An 18,595-nucleotide genomic window follows, 5' to 3' on the forward strand; every position below is an offset into this window, starting at 1 on the left:
TAGCACAGCGCCACCTATTGGAAGTAGCGATCCTAAAAGTCACAAGTGGATTTTCGACAATCCTTTGCAATATGACTCAGGATATATAAGCTAGATCAGAATCCCAATTTGCAGACACGGTGTTTCGGGGTGCTTGCCCCTCGTCAGTGCAAAGTCTCCTTAAGGAGAATAGTGTTCCCCCGTGGTCCCCACATAGCTTTCTCATGAGCCAGATCAGACACCCCCATACTTTGCACTGACGAGGGGCAAGCACCCCGAAACACTGTGTCTGCAAATTGGGATTCTGATCTGGCTTATATATCCTGAGTCATATTGCAAAGGATTGTTGAAAATCCACTTGTGACTTTTAGGATCGCTACTTCCAATAGGTGGCGCTGTGCTAGAGTTTGTCTCCTTTACTGGAGAGACAATTTGAATATTTCCCAGAGGGGCATTGCAGCTATAAGTCCCCTTACCTGGCAGCCAGACTGGCTTGCAAAGTCTCCTTAAGGAGAATAGTGTTCCCCCGTGGAATTTTAGGGGCATTGCAGCTATAAGTCCCCTTACCTGGCAGCCAGACTGGCTTGCAAAGTCTCCTTAAGGAGAATAGTGTTCCCCCGTGGTCCCCACATAGCTTTCTCATGAGCCAGATCAGACACCCCCATACTTTGCACTGACGAGGGGCAAGCACCCCGAAACACCGTGTCTGCAAATTGGGATTCTGATCTGGCTTATATATCCTGAGTCATATTGCAAAGGATTGTCGAAAATCCACTTGTGACTTTTAGGATCGCTACTTCCAATAGGTGGCGCTGTGCTAGAGTTTGTCTCCTTTACTGGAGAGACAATTTGAATATTTCCCAGAGGGGCATTGCAGCTATAAGTCCCCTTACCTGGCAGCCAGACTGGCTTGCAAAGTCTCCTTAAGGAGAATAGTGTTCCCCCGTGGAATTTTAGGGGCATTGCAGCTATAAGTCCCCTTACCTGGCAGCCAGACTGGCTTGCAAAGTCTCCTTAAGGAGAATAGTGTTCCCCCGTGGTCCCCACATAGCTTTCTCATGAGCCAGATCAGACACCCCCATACTTTGCACTGACGAGGGGCAAGCACCCCGAAACACCGTGTCTGCAAATTGGGATTCTGATCTGGCTTATATATCCTGAGTCATATTGCAAAGGATTGTCGAAAATACACTTGTGACTTTTAGGATCGCTACTTCCAATAGGTGGCGCTGTGCTAGAGTTTGTCTCCTTTACTGGAGAGACAATTTGAATATTTCCCAGAGGGGCATTGCAGCTATAAGTCCCCTTACCTGGCAGCCAGACTGGCTTGCAAAGTCTCCTTAAGGAGAATAGTGTTCCCCCGTGGAATTTTAGGGGCATTGCAGCTATAAGTCCCCTTACCTGGCAGCCAGACTGGCTTGCAAAGTCTCCTTAAGGAGAATAGTGTTCCCCCGTGGTCCCCACATAGCTTTCTCATGAGCCAGATCAGACACCCCCATACTTTGCACTGACGAGGGGCAAGCACCCCGAAACACCGTGTCTGCAAATTGGGATTCTGATCTGGCTTATATATCCTGAGTCATATTGCAAAGGATTGTCGAAAATCCACTTGTGACTTTTAGGATCGCTACTTCCAATAGGTGGCGCTGTGCTAGAGTTTGTCTCCTTTACTGGAGAGACAATTTGAATATTTCCCAGAGGGGCATTGCAGCTATAAGTCCCCTTACCTGGCAGCCAGACTGGCTTGCAAAGTCTCCTTAAGGAGAATAGTGTTCCCCCGTGGAATTTTAGGGGCATTGCAGCTATAAGTCCCCTTACCTGGCAGCCAGACTGGCTTGCAAAGTCTCCTTAAGGAGAATAGTGTTCCCCCGTGGTCCCCACATAGCTTTCTCATGAGCCAGATCAGACACCCCCATACTTTGCACTGACGAGGGGCAAGCACCCCGAAACACCGTGTCTGCAAATTGGGATTCTGATCTGGCTTATATATCCTGAGTCATATTGCAAAGGATTGTCGAAAATCCACTTGTGACTTATAGGATCGCTACTTCCAATAGGTGGCGCTGTGCTAGAGTTTGTCTCCTTTACTGGAGAGACAATTTGAATATTTCCCAGAGGGGCATTGCAGCTATAAGTCCCCTTACCTGGCAGCCAGACTGGCTTGCAAAGTCTCCTTAAGGAGAATAGTGTTCCCCCGTGGAATTTTAGGGGCATTGCAGCTATAAGTCCCCTTACCTGGCAGCCAGACTGGCTTGCAAAGTCTCCTTAAGGAGAATAGTGTTCCCCCGTGGTCCCCACATAGCTTTCTCATGAGCCAGATCAGACACCCCCATACTTTGCACTGACGAGGGGCAAGCACCCCGAAACACCGTGTCTGCAAATTGGGATTCTGATCTGGCTTATATATCCTGAGTCATATTGCAAAGGATTGTCGAAAATCCACTTGTGACTTTTAGGATCGCTACTTCCAATAGGTGGCGCTGTGCTAGAGTTTGTCTCCTTTACTGGAGAGACAATTTGAATATTTCCCAGAGGGGCATTGCAGCTATAAGTCCCCTTACCTGGCAGCCAGACTGGCTTGCAAAGTCTCCTTAAGGAGAATAGTGTTCCCCCGTGGAATTTTAGGGGCATTGCAGCTATAAGTCCCCTTACCTGGCAGCCAGACTGGCTTGCAAAGTCTCCTTAAGGAGAATAGTGTTCCCCCGTGGTCCCCACATAGCTTTCTCATGAGCCAGATCAGACACCCCCATACTTTGCACTGACGAGGGGCAAGCACCCCGAAACACCGTGTCTGCAAATTGGGATTCTGATCTGGCTTATATATCCTGAGTCATATTGCAAAGGATTGTCGAAAATCCACTTGTGACTTTTAGGATCGCTACTTCCAATAGGTGGCGCTGTGCTAGAGTTTGTCTCCTTTACTGGAGAGACAATTTGAATATTTCCCAGAGGGGCATTGCAGCTATAAGTCCCCTTACCTGGCAGCCAGACTGGCTTGCAAAGTCTCCTTAAGGAGAATAGTGTTCCCCCGTGGAATTTTAGGGGCATTGCAGCTATAAGTCCCCTTACCTGGCAGCCAGACTGGCTTGCAAAGTCTCCTTAAGGAGAATAGTGTTCCCCCGTGGTCCCCACATAGCTTTCTCATGAGCCAGATCAGACACCCCCATACTTTGCACTGACGAGGGGCAAGCACCCCGAAACACCGTGTCTGCAAATTGGGATTCTGATCTGGCTTATATATCCTGAGTCATATTGCAAAGGATTGTCGAAAATCCACTTGTGACTTTTAGGATCGCTACTTCCAATAGGTGGCGCTGTGCTAGAGTTTGTCTCCTTTACTGGAGAGACAATTTGAATATTTCCCAGAGGGGCATTGCAGCTATAAGTCCCCTTACCTGGCAGCCAGACTGGCTTGCAAAGTCTCCTTAAGGAGAATAGTGTTCCCCCGTGGAATTTTAGGGGCATTGCAGCTATAAGTCCCCTTACCTGGCAGCCAGACTGGCTTGCAAAGTCTCCTTAAGGAGAATAGTGTTCCCCCGTGGTCCCCACATAGCTTTCTCATGAGCCAGATCAGACACCCCCATACTTTGCACTGACGAGGGGCAAGCACCCCGAAACACCGTGTCTGCAAATTGGGATTCTGATCTGGCTTATATATCCTGAGTCATATTGCAAAGGATTGTCGAAAATCCACTTGTGACGTTTAGGATCGCTACTTCCAATAGGTGGCGCTGTGCTAGAGTTTGTCTCCTTTACTGGAGAGACAATTTGAATATTTCCCAGAGGGGCATTGCAGCTATAAGTCCCCTTACCTGGCAGCCAGACTGGCTTGCAAAGTCTCCTTAAGGAGAATAGTGTTCCCCCGTGGAATTTTAGGGGCATTGCAGCTATAAGTCCCCTTACCTGGCAGCCAGACTGGCTTGCAAAGTCTCCTTAAGGAGAATAGTGTTCCCCCGTGGTCCCCACATAGCTTTCTCATGAGCCAGATCAGACACCCCCATACTTTGCACTGACGAGGGGCAAGCACCCCGAAACACCGTGTCTGCAAATTGGGATTCTGATCTGGCTTATATATCCTGAGTCATATTGCAAAGGATTGTCGAAAATCCACTTGTGACTTTTAGGATCGCTACTTCCAATAGGTGGCGCTGTGCTAGAGTTTGTCTCCTTTACTGGAGAGACAATTTGAATATTTCCCAGAGGGGCATTGCAGCTATAAGTCCCCTTACCTGGCAGCCAGACTGGCTTGCAAAGTCTCCTTAAGGAGAATAGTGTTCCCCCGTGGAATTTTAGGGGCATTGCAGCTATAAGTCCCCTTACCTGGCAGCCAGACTGGCTTGCAAAGTCTCCTTAAGGAGAATAGTGTTCCCCCGTGGTCCCCACATAGCTTTCTCATGAGCCAGATCAGACACCCCCATACTTTGCACTGACGAGGGGCAAGCACCCCGAAACACCGTGTCTGCAAATTGGGATTCTGATCTGGCTTATATATCCTGAGTCATATTGCAAAGGATTGTCGAAAATACACTTGTGACTTTTAGGATCGCTACTTCCAATAGGTGGCGCTGTGCTAGAGTTTGTCTCCTTTACTGGAGAGACAATTTGAATATTTCCCAGAGGGGCATTGCAGCTATAAGTCCCCTTACCTGGCAGCCAGACTGGCTTGCAAAGTCTCCTTAAGAAGAATAGTGTTCCCCCGTGGAATTTTAGGGGCATTGCAGCTATAAGTCCCCTTACCTGGCAGCCAGACTGGCTTGCAAAGTCTCCTTAAGGAGAATAGTGTTCCCCCGTGGTCCCCACATAGCTTTCTCATGAGCCAGATCAGACACCCCCATACTTTGCACTGACGAGGGGCAAGCACCCCGAAACACCGTGTCTGCAAATTGGGATTCTGATCTGGCTTATATATCCTGAGTCATATTGCAAAGGATTGTCGAAAATCCACTTGTGACTTTTAGGATCGCTACTTCCAATAGGTGGCGCTGTGCTAGAGTTTGTCTCCTTTACTGGAGAGACAATTTGAATATTTCCCAGAGGGGCATTGCAGCTATAAGTCCCCTTACCTGGCAGCCAGACTGGCTTGCAAAGTCTCCTTAAGGAGAATAGTGTTCCCCCGTGGAATTTTAGGGGCATTGCAGCTATAAGTCCCCTTACCTGGCAGCCAGACTGGCTTGCAAAGTCTCCTTAAGGAGAATAGTGTTCCCCCGTGGTCCCCACATAGCTTTCTCATGAGCCAGATCAGACACCCCCATACTTTGCACTGATGAGGGGCAAGCACCCCGAAACACCGTGTCTGCAAATTGGGATTCTGATCTGGCTTATATATCCTGAGTCATATTGCAAAGGATTGTCGAAAATCCACTTGTGACTTTTAGGATCGCTACTTCCAATAGGTGGCGCTGTGCTAGAGTTTGTCTCCTTTACTGGAGAGACAATTTGAATATTTCCCAGAGGGGCATTGCAGCTATAAGTCCCCTTACCTGGCAGCCAGACTGGCTTGCAAAGTCTCCTTAAGGAGAATAGTGTTCCCCCGTGGAATTTTAGGGGCATTGCAGCTATAAGTCCCCTTACCTGGCAGCCAGACTGGCTTGCAAAGTCTCCTTAAGGAGAATAGTGTTCCCCCGTGGTCCCCACATAGCTTTCTCATGAGCCAGATCAGACACCCCCATACTTTGCACTGACGAGGGGCAAGCACCCCGAAACACCGTGTCTGCAAATTGGGATTCTGATCTGGCTTATATATCCTGAGTCATATTGCAAAGGATTGTCGAAAATCCACTTGTGACTTTTAGGATCGCTACTTCCAATAGGTGGCGCTGTGCTAGAGTTTGTCTCCTTTACTGGAGAGACAATTTGAATATTTCCCAGAGGGGCATTGCAGCTATAAGTCCCCTTACCTGGCAGCCAGACTGGCTTGCAAAGTCTCCTTAAGGAGAATAGTGTTCCCCCGTGGAATTTTAGGGGCATTGCAGCTATAAGTCCCCTTACCTGGCAGCCAGACTGGCTTGCAAAGTCTCCTTAAGGAGAATAGTGTTCCCCCGTGGTCCCCACATAGCTTTCTCATGAGCCAGATCAGACACCCCCATACTTTGCACTGACGAGGGGCAAGCACCCCGAAACACCGTGTCTGCAAATTGGGATTCTGATCTGGCTTATATATCCTGAGTCATATTGCAAAGGATTGTCGAAAATCCACTTGTGACTTTTAGGATCGCTACTTCCAATAGGTGGCGCTGTGCTAGAGTTTGTCTCCTTTACTGGAGAGACAATTTGAATATTTCCCAGAGGGGCATTGCAGCTATAAGTCCCCTTACCTGGCAGCCAGACTGGCTTGCAAAGTCTCCTTAAGGAGAATAGTGTTCCCCCGTGGAATTTTAGGGGCATTGCAGCTATAAGTCCCCTTACCTGGCAGCCAGACTGGCTTGCAAAGTCTCCTTAAGGAGAATAGTGTTCCCCCGTGGTCCCCACATAGCTTTCTCATGAGCCAGATCAGACACCCCCATACTTTGCACTGACGAGGGGCAAGCACCCCGAAACACCGTGTCTGCAAATTGGGATTCTGATCTGGCTTATATATCCTGAGTCATATTGCAAAGGATTGTCGAAAATCCACTTGTGACTTTTAGGATCGCTACTTCCAATAGGTGGCGCTGTGCTAGAGTTTGTCTCCTTTACTGGAGAGACAATTTGAATATTTCCCAGAGGGGCATTGCAGCTATAAGTCCCCTTACCTGGCAGCCAGACTGGCTTGCAAAGTCTCCTTAAGGAGAATAGTGTTCCCCCGTGGAATTTTAGGGGCATTGCAGCTATAAGTCCCCTTACCTGGCAGCCAGACTGGCTTGCAAAGTCTCCTTAAGGAGAATAGTGTTCCCCCGTGGTCCCCACATAGCTTTCTCATGAGCCAGATCAGACACCCCCATACTTTGCACTGACGAGGGGCAAGCACCCCGAAACACCGTGTCTGCAAATTGGGATTCTGATCTGGCTTATATATCCTGAGTCATATTGCAAAGGATTGTCGAAAATCCACTTGTGACTTTTAGGATCGCTACTTCCAATAGGTGGCGCTGTGCTAGAGTTTGTCTCCTTTACTGGAGAGACAATTTGAATATTTCCCAGAGGGGCATTGCAGCTATAAGTCCCCTTACCTGGCAGCCAGACTGGCTTGCAAAGTCTCCTTAAGGAGAATAGTGTTCCCCCGTGGAATTTTAGGGGCATTGCAGCTATAAGTCCCCTTACCTGGCAGCCAGACTGGCTTGCAAAGTCTCCTTAAGGAGAATAGTGTTCCCCCGTGGTCCCCACATAGCTTTCTCATGAGCCAGATCAGACACCCCCATACTTTGCACTGACGAGGGGCAAGCACCCCGAAACACCGTGTCTGCAAATTGGGATTCTGATCTGGCTTATATATCCTGAGTCATATTGCAAAGGATTGTCGAAAATCCACTTGTGACTTTTAGGATCGCTACTTCCAATAGGTGGCGCTGTGCTAGAGTTTGTCTCCTTTACTGGAGAGACAATTTGAATATTTCCCAGAGGGGCATTGCAGCTATAAGTCCCCTTACCTGGCAGCCAGACTGGCTTGCAAAGTCTCCTTAAGGAGAATAGTGTTCCCCCGTGGAATTTTAGGGGCATTGCAGCTATAAGTCCCCTTACCTGGCAGCCAGACTGGCTTGCAAAGTCTCCTTAAGGAGAATAGTGTTCCCCCGTGGTCCCCACATAGCTTTCTCATGAGCCAGATCAGACACCCCCATACTTTGCACTGACGAGGGGCAAGCACCCCGAAACACCGTGTCTGCAAATTGGGATTCTGATCTGGCTTATATATCCTGAGTCATATTGCAAAGGATTGTCGAAAATCCACTTGTGACTTTTAGGATCGCTACTTCCAATAGGTGGCGCTGTGCTAGAGTTTGTCTCCTTTACTGGAGAGACAATTTGAATATTTCCCAGAGGGGCATTGCAGCTATAAGTCCCCTTACCTGGCAGCCAGACTGGCTTGCAAAGTCTCCTTAAGGAGAATAGTGTTCCCCCGTGGAATTTTAGGGGCATTGCAGCTATAAGTCCCCTTACCTGGCAGCCAGACTGGCTTGCAAAGTCTCCTTAAGGAGAATAGTGTTCCCCCGTGGTCCCCACATAGCTTTCTCATGAGCCAGATCAGACACCCCCATACTTTGCACTGACGAGGGGCAAGCACCCCGAAACACCGTGTCTGCAAATTGGGATTCTGATCTGGCTTATATATCCTGAGTCATATTGCAAAGGATTGTCGAAAATCCACTTGTGACTTTTAGGATCGCTACTTCCAATAGGTGGCGCTGTGCTAGAGTTTGTCTCCTTTACTGGAGAGACAATTTGAATATTTCCCAGAGGGGCATTGCAGCTATAAGTCCCCTTACCTGGCAGCCAGACTGGCTTGCAAAGTCTCCTTAAGGAGAATAGTGTTCCCCCGTGGAATTTTAGGGGCATTGCAGCTATAAGTCCCCTTACCTGGCAGCCAGACTGGCTTGCAAAGTCTCCTTAAGGAGAATAGTGTTCCCCCGTGGTCCCCACATAGCTTTCTCATGAGCCAGATCAGACACCCCCATACTTTGCACTGACGAGGGGCAAGCACCCCGAAACACCGTGTCTGCAAATTGGGATTCTGATCTGGCTTATATATCCTGAGTCATATTGCAAAGGATTGTCGAAAATACACTTGTGACTTTTAGGATCGCTACTTCCAATAGGTGGCGCTGTGCTAGAGTTTGTCTCCTTTACTGGAGAGACAATTTGAATATTTCCCAGAGGGGCATTGCAGCTATAAGTCCCCTTACCTGGCAGCCAGACTGGCTTGCAAAGTCTCCTTAAGGAGAATAGTGTTCCCCCGTGGAATTTTAGGGGCATTGCAGCTATAAGTCCCCTTACCTGGCAGCCAGACTGGCTTGCAAAGTCTCCTTAAGGAGAATAGTGTTCCCCCGTGGTCCCCACATAGCTTTCTCATGAGCCAGATCAGACACCCCCATACTTTGCACTGACGAGGGGCAAGCACCCCGAAACACCGTGTCTGCAAATTGGGATTCTGATCTGGCTTATATATCCTGAGTCATATTGCAAAGGATTGTCGAAAATACACTTGTGACTTTTAGGATCGCTACTTCCAATAGGTGGCGCTGTGCTAGAGTTTGTCTCCTTTACTGGAGAGACAATTTGAATATTTCCCAGAGGGGCATTGCAGCTATAAGTCCCCTTACCTGGCAGCCAGACTGGCTTGCAAAGTCTCCTTAAGGAGAATAGTGTTCCCCCGTGGAATTTTAGGGGCATTGCAGCTATAAGTCCCCTTACCTGGCAGCCAGACTGGCTTGCAAAGTCTCCTTAAGGAGAATAGTGTTCCCCCGTGGTCCCCACATAGCTTTCTCATGAGCCAGATCAGACACCCCCATACTTTGCACTGACGAGGGGCAAGCACCCCGAAACACCGTGTCTGCAAATTGGGATTCTGATCTGGCTTATATATCCTGAGTCATATTGCAAAGGATTGTCGAAAATCCACTTGTGACTTTTAGGATCGCTACTTCCAATAGGTGGCGCTGTGCTAGAGTTTGTCTCCTTTACTGGAGAGACAATTTGAATATTTCCCAGAGGGGCATTGCAGCTATAAGTCCCCTTACCTGGCAGCCAGACTGGCTTGCAAAGTCTCCTTAAGGAGAATAGTGTTCCCCCGTGGAATTTTAGGGGCATTGCAGCTATAAGTCCCCTTACCTGGCAGCCAGACTGGCTTGCAAAGTCTCCTTAAGGAGAATAGTGTTCCCCCGTGGTCCCTACATAGCTTTCTCATGAGCCAGATCAGACACCCCCATACTTTGCACTGACGAGGGGCAAGCACCCCGAAACACCGTGTCTGCAAATTGGGATTCTGATCTGGCTTATATATCCTGAGTCATATTGCAAAGGATTGTCGAAAATCCACTTGTGACTTATAGGATCGCTACTTCCAATAGGTGGCGCTGTGCTAGAGTTTGTCTCCTTTACTGGAGAGACAATTTGAATATTTCCCAGAGGGGCATTGCAGCTATAAGTCCCCTTACCTGGCAGCCAGACTGGCTTGCAAAGTCTCCTTAAGGAGAATAGTGTTCCCCCGTGGAATTTTAGGGGCATTGCAGCTATAAGTCCCCTTACCTGGCAGCCAGACTGGCTTGCAAAGTCTCCTTAAGGAGAATAGTGTTCCCCCGTGGTCCCCACATAGCTTTCTCATGAGCCAGATCAGACACCCCCATACTTTGCACTGACGAGGGGCAAGCACCCCGAAACACCGTGTCTGCAAATTGGGATTCTGATCTGGCTTATATATCCTGAGTCATATTGCAAAGGATTGTCGAAAATCCACTTGTGACTTTTAGGATCGCTACTTCCAATAGGTGGCGCTGTGCTAGAGTTTGTCTCCTTTACTGGAGAGACAATTTGAATATTTCCCAGAGGGGCATTGCAGCTATAAGTCCCCTTACCTGGCAGCCAGACTGGCTTGCAAAGTCTCCTTAAGGAGAATAGTGTTCCCCCGTGGAATTTTAGGGGCATTGCAGCTATAAGTCCCCTTACCTGGCAGCCAGACTGGCTTGCAAAGTCTCCTTAAGGAGAATAGTGTTCCCCCGTGGTCCCCACATAGCTTTCTCATGAGCCAGATCAGACACCCCCATACTTTGCACTGACGAGGGGCAAGCACCCCGAAACACCGTGTCTGCAAATTGGGATTCTGATCTGGCTTATATATCCTGAGTCATATTGCAAAGGATTGTCGAAAATCCACTTGTGACTTTTAGGATCGCTACTTCCAATAGGTGGCGCTGTGCTAGAGTTTGTCTCCTTTACTGGAGAGACAATTTGAATATTTCCCAGAGGGGCATTGCAGCTATAAGTCCCCTTACCTGGCAGCCAGACTGGCTTGCAAAGTCTCCTTAAGGAGAATAGTGTTCCCCCGTGGAATTTTAGGGGCATTGCAGCTATAAGTCCCCTTACCTGGCAGCCAGACTGGCTTGCAAAGTCTCCTTAAGGAGAATAGTGTTCCCCCGTGGTCCCCACATAGCTTTCTCATGAGCCAGATCAGACACCCCCATACTTTGCACTGACGAGGGGCAAGCACCCCGAAACACCGTGTCTGCAAATTGGGATTCTGATCTGGCTTATATATCCTGAGTCATATTGCAAAGGATTGTCGAAAATCCACTTGTGACTTTTAGGATCGCTACTTCCAATAGGTGGCGCTGTGCTAGAGTTTGTCTCCTTTACTGGAGAGACAATTTGAATATTTCCCAGAGGGGCATTGCAGCTATAAGTCCCCTTACCTGGCAGCCAGACTGGCTTGCAAAGTCTCCTTAAGGAGAATAGTGTTCCCCCGTGGAATTTTAGGGGCATTGCAGCTATAAGTCCCCTTACCTGGCAGCCAGACTGGCTTGCAAAGTCTCCTTAAGGAGAATAGTGTTCCCCCGTGGTCCCCACATAGCTTTCTCATGAGCCAGATCAGACACCCCCATACTTTGCACTGACGAGGGGCAAGCACCCCGAAACACCGTGTCTGCAAATTGGGATTCTGATCTGGCTTATATATCCTGAGTCATATTGCAAAGGATTGTCGAAAATCCACTTGTGACTTTTAGGATCGCTACTTCCAATAGGTGGCGCTGTGCTAGAGTTTGTCTCCTTTACTGGAGAGACAATTTGAATATTTCCCAGAGGGGCATTGCAGCTATAAGTCCCCTTACCTGGCAGCCAGACTGGCTTGCAAAGTCTCCTTAAGGAGAATAGTGTTCCCCCGTGGAATTTTAGGGGCATTGCAGCTATAAGTCCCCTTACCTGGCAGCCAGACTGGCTTGCAAAGTCTCCTTAAGGAGAATAGTGTTCCCCCGTGGTCCCCACATAGCTTTCTCATGAGCCAGATCAGACACCCCCATACTTTGCACTGACGAGGGGCAAGCACCCCGAAACACCGTGTCTGCAAATTGGGATTCTGATCTGGCTTATATATCCTGAGTCATATTGCAAAGGATTGTCGAAAATCCACTTGTGACTTTTAGGATCGCTACTTCCAATAGGTGGCGCTGTGCTAGAGTTTGTCTCCTTTACTGGAGAGACAATTTGAATATTTCCCAGAGGGGCATTGCAGCTATAAGTCCCCTTACCTGGCAGCCAGACTGGCTTGCAAAGTCTCCTTAAGGAGAATAGTGTTCCCCCGTGGAATTTTAGGGGCATTGCAGCTATAAGTCCCCTTACCTGGCAGCCAGACTGGCTTGCAAAGTCTCCTTAAGGAGAATAGTGTTCCCCCGTGGTCCCCACATAGCTTTCTCATGAGCCAGATCAGACACCCCCATACTTTGCACTGACGAGGGGCAAGCACCCCGAAACACCGTGTCTGCAAATTGGGATTCTGATCTGGCTTATATATCCTGAGTCATATTGCAAAGGATTGTCGAAAATCCACTTGTGACTTTTAGGATCGCTACTTCCAATAGGTGGCGCTGTGCTAGAGTTTGTCTCCTTTACTGGAGAGACAATTTGAATATTTCCCAGAGGGGCATTGCAGCTATAAGTCCCTTACCTGGCAGCCAGACTGGCTTGCAAAGTCTCCTTAAGGAGAATAGTGTTCCCCCGTGGAATTTTAGGGGCATTGCAGCTATAAGTCCCCTTACCTGGCAGCCAGACTGGCTTGCAAAGTCTCCTTAAGGAGAATAGTGTTCCCCCGTGGTCCCCACATAGCTTTCTCATGAGCCAGATCAGACACCCCCATACTTTGCACTGACGAGGGGCAAGCACCCCGAAACACCGTGTCTGCAAATTGGGATTCTGATCTGGCTTATATATCCTGAGTCATATTGCAAAGGATTGTCGAAAATCCACTTGTGACTTTTAGGATCGCTACTTCCAATAGGTGGCGCTGTGCTAGAGTTTGTCTCCTTTACTGGAGAGACAATTTGAATATTTCCCAGAGGGGCATTGCAGCTATAAGTCCCCTTACCTGGCAGCCAGACTGGCTTGCAAAGTCTCCTTAAGGAGAATAGTGTTCCCCCGTGGAATTTTAGGGGCATTGCAGCTATAAGTCCCCTTACCTGGCAGCCAGACTGGCTTGCAAAGTCTCCTTAAGGAGAATAGTGTTCCCCCGTGGTCCCCACATAGCTTTCTCATGAGCCAGATCAGACACCCCCATACTTTGCACTGACGAGGGGCAAGCACCCCGAAACACCGTGTCTGCAAATTGGGATTCTGATCTGGCTTATATATCCTGAGTCATATTGCAAAGGATTGTCGAAAATCCACTTGTGACTTTTAGGATCGCTACTTCCAATAGGTGGCGCTGTGCTAGAGTTTGTCTCCTTTACTGGAGAGACAATTTGAATATTTCCCAGAGGGGCATTGCAGCTATAAGTCCCCTTACCTGGCAGCCAGACTGGCTTGCAAAGTCTCCTTAAGGAGAATAGTGTTCCCCCGTGGAATTTTAGGGGCATTGCAGCTATAAGTCCCCTTACCTGGCAGCCAGACTGGCTTGCAAAGTCTCCTTAAGGAGAATAGTGTTCCCCCGTGGTCCCCACATAGCTTTCTCATGAGCCAGATCAGACACCCCCATACTTTGCACTGACGAGGGGCAAGCACCCCGAAACACCGTGTCTGCAAATTGGGATTCTGATCTGGCTTATATATCCTGAGTCATATTGCAAAGGATTGTCGAAAATCCACTTGTGACTTTTAGGATCGCTACTTCCAATAGGTGGCGCTGTGCTAGAGTTTGTCTCCTTTACTGGAGAGACAATTTGAATATTTCCCAGAGGGGCATTGCAGCTATAAGTCCCCTTACCTGGCAGCCAGACTGGCTTGCAAAGTCTCCTTAAGGAGAATAGTGTTCCCCCGTGGAATTTTAGGGGCATTGCAGCTATAAGTCCCCTTACCTGGCAGCCAGACTGGCTTGCAAAGTCTCCTTAAGGAGAATAGTGTTCCCCCGTGGTCCCCACATAGCTTTCTCATGAGCCAGATCAGACACCCCCATACTTTGCACTGACGAGAGGCAAGCACCCCGAAACACCGTGTCTGCAAATTGGGATTCTGATCTGGCTTATATATCCTGAGTCATATTGCAAAGGATTGTCGAAAATCCACTTGTGACTTTTAGGATCGCTACTTCCAATAGGTGGCGCTGTGCTAGAGTTTGTCTCCTTTACTGGAGAGACAATTTGAATACTTCCCAGAGGGGCATTGCAGCTATAAGTCCCCTTACCTGGCAGCCAGACTGGCTTGCAAAGTCTCCTTAAGGAGAATAGTGTTCCCCCGTGGAATTTTAGGGGCATTGCAGCTATAAGTCCCCTTACCTGGCAGCCAGACTGGCTTGCAAAGTCTCCTTAAGGAGAATAGTGTTCCCCCGTGGTCCCCACATAGCTTTCTCATGAGCCAGATCAGACACCCCCATACTTTGCACTGACGAGGGGCAAGCACCCCGAAACACCGTGTCTGCAAATTGGGATTCTGATCTGGCTTATATATCCTGAGTCATATTGCAAAGGATTGTCGAAAATCCACTTGTGACTTTTAGGATCGCTACTTCCAATAGGTGGCACTGTGCTAGAGTTTGTCTCCTTTACTGGAGAGACAATTTGAATATTTCCCAGAGGGGCATTGCAGCTATAAGTCCCCTTACCTGGCAGCCAGACTGGCTTGCAAAGTCTCCTTAAGGAGAATAGTGTTCCCCCGTGGAATTTTAGGGGCATTGCAGCTATAAGTCCCCTTACCTGGCAGCCAGACTGGCTTGCAAAGTCTCCTTAAGGAGAATAGTGTTCCCCCGTGGTCCCCACATAGCTTTCTCATGAGCCAGATCAGACACCCCCATACTTTGCACTGACGAGGGGCAAGCACCCCGAAACACCGTGTCTGCAAATTGGGATTCTGATCTGGCTTATATATCCTGAGTCATATTGCAAAGGATTGTCGAAAATCCACTTGTGACTTTTAGGATCGCTACTTCCAATAGGTGGCGCTGTGCTAGAGTTTGTCTCCTTTACTGGAGAGACAATTTGAATATTTCCCAGAGGGGCATTGCAGCTATAAGTCCCCTTACCTGGCAGCCAGACTGGCTTGCAAAGTCTCCTTAAGGAGAATAGTGTTCCCCCGTGGAATTTTAGGGGCATTGCAGCTATAAGTCCCCTTACCTGGCAGCCAGACTGGCTTGCAAAGTCTCCTTAAGGAGAATAGTGTTCCCCCGTGGTCCCCACATAGCTTTCTCATGAGCCAGATCAGACACCCCCATACTTTGCACTGACGAGGGGCAAGCACCCCGAAACACCGTGTCTGCAAATTGGGATTCTGATCTGGCTTATATATCCTGAGTCATATTGCAAAGGATTGTCGAAAATCCACTTGTGACTTTTAGGATCGCTACTTCCAATAGGTGGCGCTGTGCTAGAGTTTGTCTCCTTTACTGGAGAGACAATTTGAATATTTCCCAGAGGGGCATTGCAGCTATAAGTCCCCTTACCTGGCAGCCAGACTGGCTTGCAAAGTCTCCTTAAGGAGAATAGTGTTCCCCCGTGGAATTTTAGGGGCATTGCAGCTATAAGTCCCCTTACCTGGCAGCCAGACTGGCTTGCAAAGTCTCCTTAAGGAGAATAGTGTTCCCCCGTGGTCCCCACATAGCTTTCTCATGAGCCAGATCAGACACCCCCATACTTTGCACTGACGAGGGGCAAGCACCCCGAAACACCGTGTCTGCAAATTGGGATTCTGATCTGGCTTATATATCCTGAGTCATATTGCAAAGGATTGTCGAAAATCCACTTGTGACTTTTAGGATCGCTACTTCCAATAGGTGGCGCTGTGCTAGAGTTTGTCTCCTTTACTGGAGAGACAATTTGAATATTTCCCAGAGGGGCATTGCAGCTATAAGTCCCCTTACCTGGCAGCCAGACTGGCTTGCAAAGTCTCCTTAAGGAGAATAGTGTTCCCCCGTGGAATTTTAGGGGCATTGCAGCTATAAGTCCCCTTACCTGGCAGCCAGACTGGCTTGCAAAGTCTCCTTAAGGAGAATAGTGTTCCCCCGTGGTCCCCACATAGCTTTCTCATGAGCCAGATCAGACACCCCCATACTTTGCACTGACGAGGGGCAAGCACCCCGAAACACCGTGTCTGCAAATTGGGATTCTGATCTGGCTTATATATCCTGAGTCATATTGCAAAGGATTGTCGAAAATCCACTTGTGACTTTTAGGATCGCTACTTCCAATAGGTGGCGCTGTGCTAGAGTTTGTCTCCTTTACTGGAGAGACAATTTGAATATTTCCCAGAGGGGCATTGCAGCTATAAGTCCCCTTACCTGGCAGCCAGACTGGCTTGCAAAGTCTCCTTAAGGAGAATAGTGTTCCCCCGTGGAATTTTAGGGGCATTGCAGCTATAAGTCCCCTTACCTGGCAGCCAGACTGGCTTGCAAAGTCTCCTTAAGGAGAATAGTGTTCCCCCGTGGTCCCCACATAGCTTTCTCATGAGCCAGATCAGACACCCCCATACTTTGCACTGACGAGGGGCAAGCACCCCGAAACACCGTGTCTGCAAATTGGGATTCTGATCTGGCTTATATATCCTGAGTCATATTGCAAAGGATTGTCGAAAATCCACTTGTGACTTTTAGGATCGCTACTTCCAATAGGTGGCGCTGTGCTAGAGTTTGTCTCCTTTACTGGAGAGACAATTTGAATATTTCCCAGAGGGGCATTGCAGCTATAAGTCCCCTTACCTGGCAGCCAGACTGGCTTGCAAAGTCTCCTTAAGGAGAATAGTGTTCCCCCGTGGAATTTTAGGGGCATTGCAGCTATAAGTCCCCTTACCTGGCAGCCAGACTGGCTTGCAAAGTCTCCTTAAGGAGAATAGTGTTCCCCCGTGGTCCCCACATAGCTTTCTCATGAGCCAGATCAGACACCCCCATACTTTGCACTGACGAGGGGCAAGCACCCCGAAACACCGTGTCTGCAAATTGGGATTCTGATCTGGCTTATATATCCTGAGTCATATTGCAAAGGATTGTCGAAAATCCACTTGTGACTTTTAGGATCGCTACTTCCAATAGGTGGCGCTGTGCTAGAGTTTGTCTCCTTTACTGGAGAGACAATTTGAATATTTCCCAGAGGGGCATTGCAGCTATAAGTCCCCTTACCTGGCAGCCAGACTGGCTTGCAAAGTCTCCTTAAGGAGAATAGTGTTCCCCCGTGGAATTTTAGGGGCATTGCAGCTATAAGTCCCCTTACCTGGCAGCCAGACTGGCTTGCAAAGTCTCCTTAAGGAGAATAGTGTTCCCCCGTGGTCCCCACATAGCTTTCTCATGAGCCAGATCAGACACCCCCATACTTTGCACTGACGAGGGGCAAGCACCCCGAAACACCGTGTCTGCAAATTGGGATTCTGATCTGGCTTATATATCCTGAGTCATATTGCAAAGGATTGTCGAAAATACACTTGTGACTTTTAGGATCGCTACTTCCAATAGGTGGCGCTGTGCTAGAGTTTGTCTCCTTTACTGGAGAGACAATTTGAATATTTCCCAGAGGGGCATTGCAGCTATAAGTCCCCTTACCTGGCAGCCAGACTGGCTTGCAAAGTCTCCTTAAGGAGAATAGTGTTCCCCCGTGGAATTTTAGGGGCATTGCAGCTATAAGTCCCCTTACCTGGCAGCCAGACTGGCTTGCAAAGTCTCCTTAAGGAGAATAGTGTTCCCCCGTGGTCCCCACATAGCTTTCTCATGAGCCAGATCAGACACCCCCATACTTTGCACTGACGAGGGGCAAGCACCCCGAAACACCGTGTCTGCAAATTGGGATTCTGATCTGGCTTATATATCCTGAGTCATATTGCAAAGGATTGTCGAAAATCCACTTGTGACTTTTAGGATCGCTACTTCCAATAGGTGGCGCTGTGCTAGAGTTTGTCTCCTTTACTGGAGAGACAATTTGAATATTTCCCAGAGGGGCATTGCAGCTATAAGTCCCCTTACCTGGCAGCCAGACTGGCTTGCAAAGTCTCCTTAAGGAGAATAGTGTTCCCCCGTGGAATTTTAGGGGCATTGCAGCTATAAGTCCCCTTACCTGGCAGCCAGACTGGCTTGCAAAGTCTCCTTAAGGAGAATAGTGTTCCCCCGTGGTCCCCACATAGCTTTCTCATGAGCCAGATCAGACACCCCCATACTTTGCACTGACGAGGGGCAAGCACCCCGAAACACCGTGTCTGCAAATTGGGATTCTGATCTGGCTTATATATCCTGAGTCATATTGCAAAGGATTGTCGAAAATCCACTTGTGACTTTTAGGATCGCTACTTCCAATAGGTGGCGCTGTGCTAGAGTTTGTCTCCTTTACTGGAGAGACAATTTGAATATTTCCCAGAGGGGCATTGCAGCTATAAGTCCCCTTACCTGGCAGCCAGACTGGCTTGCAAAGTCTCCTTAAGGAGAATAGTGTTCCCCCGTGGAATTTTAGGGGCATTGCAGCTATAAGTCCCCTTACCTGGCAGCCAGACTGGCTTGCAAAGTCTCCTTAAGGAGAATAGTGTTCCCCCGTGGTCCCCACATAGCTTTCTCATGAGCCAGATCAGACACCCCCATACTTTGCACTGACGAGGGGCA

At 48.6% G+C, this 18,595-nt stretch overlaps 1 protein-coding gene across 2 annotated transcripts in view; it reads right to left on the reverse strand.

Annotated features, from left to right (window-relative positions):
- CCSER1 (coiled-coil serine rich protein 1) overlaps window positions 1-18,595 on the reverse strand; it is a 1,289,205-nt gene that overhangs the window by 1,032,486 nt on the left and 238,124 nt on the right. The gene's annotated exons all lie outside the window — the stretch shown is intronic.

This window comes from Anomaloglossus baeobatrachus, chromosome 1 (genome assembly GCF_048569485.1).
Source record: "Anomaloglossus baeobatrachus isolate aAnoBae1 chromosome 1, aAnoBae1.hap1, whole genome shotgun sequence".
In the NCBI taxonomy this organism is placed as follows: domain Eukaryota; kingdom Metazoa; phylum Chordata; class Amphibia; order Anura; family Aromobatidae; genus Anomaloglossus; species Anomaloglossus baeobatrachus.